The sequence below is a fragment of the Trichomycterus rosablanca genome, chromosome 1 (genome assembly GCF_030014385.1).
Source record: "Trichomycterus rosablanca isolate fTriRos1 chromosome 1, fTriRos1.hap1, whole genome shotgun sequence".
Lineage (NCBI taxonomy): Eukaryota > Metazoa > Chordata > Actinopteri > Siluriformes > Trichomycteridae > Trichomycterus > Trichomycterus rosablanca.
This window is the reverse complement of record NC_085988.1, coordinates 50,154,681-50,157,716: the sequence shown is the minus strand read 5'-3', so window position 1 is coordinate 50,157,716 and position 3,036 is coordinate 50,154,681.

Here is a 3,036-nt window from a genome sequence, read left to right as displayed (position 1 = left end):
AGTATTCAGCCCCCTTGAACTTTTCAACCTTTTGCCACATTTCAGGCTTTAAACATAAAGATATGAAATTGTAATATTTTGTGAAGAATCAACAACAAGCGGGACACAATGGTGAAGTGGAACGAAATTTATTGGATATTTTAAACTTTTTTTAGAAATAAAAAACTGAAAAGTGGGGCGTGCAATATTATTCAGCCCCCTTGCGTTAATACTTTGTAGCGCCACCTTTTGCTGCGATTACAGCTGCAAGTCGCTTGGGGTATGTCTCTATTAGTTTTGCACATCGAGATACTGAAATTTTTGCCCATTCTTCCTTGCAAAACAGCTCGAGCTCAGTGAGGTTGGATGGAGAGCGTTTGTGAACAGCAGTTTTTAGCTCTTTCCACAGATTCTCGATGGGATTCAGGTCTGGACTTTGACTTGGCCATTTTCACCTGGATAAGTTTATTTGTGAACCATTCCATTGTAGATTTTGCTTTATGTTTTGGATCATTGTCTTGTTGGAAGATAAATCTCCGTCCCAGTCTCAGGTCTTTTGCAGACTGCAACAGGTTTTCTTCCAGAATGGTCCTGTATTTGGCTCCATCCATCTTCCCATCAATTTTAACCATCTTCCCTGTCCCTGCTGAAGAAAAGCAGGCCCAAACCATGATGCTGCCACCACCATGTTTGACAGTGGGGATGGTGTGTTCAGGGTGATGAGCTGTGTTGCTTTTATGCCAAACATAACGTTTTGCGTTGTGGCCAAAAAGTTCGATTTTGGTTTCATCTGACCAGAGCACCTTCTTCCACATGCTTGGTGTGTCTCCCAGGTGACTTTTTATAGATATCTTTGAGAAATGGTTTTCTTCTTGCCACTCTTCCATAAAGGCCAGATTTGTGCAGTGTACGACTGATTGTTGTCCTATGGACAGATTCTCCCACCTCAGCTGTAGATCTCTGCAGTTCATTCAGAGTGATCATGGGCCTCTTGGCTGCATCTCTGATCAGTCTTCTCCTTGTTTGAGCTGAAAGTTTAGAGGGACGGCCGGGTCTTGGTAGATTTGCAGTGGTCTGATACTCCCTTCATTTCAATATGATCGCTTGCACAGTGCTCCTTGAGATGTTTAAAGCTTGGGAAATCTTTTTGTATCCAAATTCGGCTTTAAACTTCTCCACAACAGTATCTCGGACCTGCCTGGTGTGTTCCTTGGTCTTCATGATGCTCTCTGCGCTTTAAACAGAACTCTGAGACTATCACAGAGCAGGTGCATTCATACGGAGACTTGATTACACACAGGTGGATTCTATTTATCACCATCAGTCATTTAGGTCAACATTGGATCATTCAGAGATCCTCACTGAACTTCTGGAGTGAGTTTGCTGCACTGAAAGTAAAGGGGCTGAATAATATTGCACGCCCCACTTTTCAGGTTTTTATTTCTAAAAAAAGTTTAAAATATCCAATAAATTTCGTTCCACTTCACAATTGTGTCGCACTTGTTATTGATTCTTCACAAAAAATTACAATTTCATATCTTTATGTTTAAAGCCTGAAATGTAGCAAAAGGTTGAAAAGTTCAAGGGGGCTGAATACTTTTGCAAGGCACTGTATGTAGCAAAGAGGCTTCAAAAAAGCAAACATCCACCATTTTGGCTGTATCCTCGACCACATACAGCTGTTCTATTTAGTATGTTAAATATGTTAGTATTCTGAAAGTATAAATTGAGAAATTTGGGACACAGCCTCAAATCACAGCCATGTTAGCAGAGCCACTAGCTAATACTAACAAATACAGTATATTAAATCGTACTGAGTGAGAGCACAATGCTGATAGGCTGGCTAATTAGCTCTAGTCTGCTTTAGCCACTAATAAAAAGCTCCACTTTTGTTGACTGTTGAAAGTAATTAAATTTTTTAAATATTTTGTTTATGCATTTTCTCCCCTTTTTCTCCCTTTTTAGCGCGTCCAATTGCCCGATTGCGTCATGCTTCCTCTCCACCAATGCCGATCCCTGCTCTGATTGAGGAGAACGAAGCTAACCCCTCCGACACGTGAGCAGCATGCCGTAAGCATTTTATCACCTGCACTTTGACGAGTGCAGTGCAGCTCAGCGTTGTGTATGGAGAGGACACACCCTGAGAGCACTCTTTTCTCATCTCTGTGCAGGCGCCATCAATCAGCCAGCAGAGGTCGTAATTGCACCAGTCATGGGAGAGAGAGAGGCCCCATCCGGCTTAGTCCCACCCAAATCTGAACAACAGGCCAATCGTTGTTCATGTGGTCGCTCAGCCTTAGCCGGTTGGCAGAGCTGAGATTCGAACCGATGTATTCAAGATCCCAACTCTGGTTCCAGCATGTGTTTTTACCGCTGTGCCACCTGAGCAGCAACTGTTGGAAGTAATTTGACCCAAAACCCAAATTTAATAAGAAATGTTCTGTTTTCTCTCATACAGGTTTTGGCAGGAACCTTGTAAAACAGATTTATCCGTACATGGAAAGCGCTGAACCAAGTGATTTTAAGACCAGTCAAAAGTCTCTTTTCTAGAAACATCCCTGTGCTGTCCGTTCTTCTTAAATGACAATGTTGAGATCATAAAAACAGAGATCTGCAAGGTTTCCTGTGAGACCTGTGAGAACCAGCAAAAGACGAGTCAGACTGAGGTGGTGGGCTCCACGTTGGCTGGTTTTGAGGAAAATAAAAACCTTGACTGTTTTCATGATGAATCTTTTAAGAAAGATGGCTCAGATGAGCTGAGTGAGAAGGAATTAGATGAGTCACTCACTTATTTTGAGATGATCCACCCTGGCTACTGTAACAATGCCAGCTTGGATGAGCTGCTTCAGGAGGAAGTGGTATTTGCCCAGGGAGATAACGTGCCAGGGCAAACAATATCTGATAACATCAGTAACTTCTCCTATGACATCAACAGCTTGGATAAGCTGCTAGAGGAAGTGGAAGACTAAATCAGGAAGATAAAATGGCAGAGGTGGATTTGCAAATACAAGCCTCCAGAAATAAGATATTGGATGCAGTGATTAGCTGAACCATTGC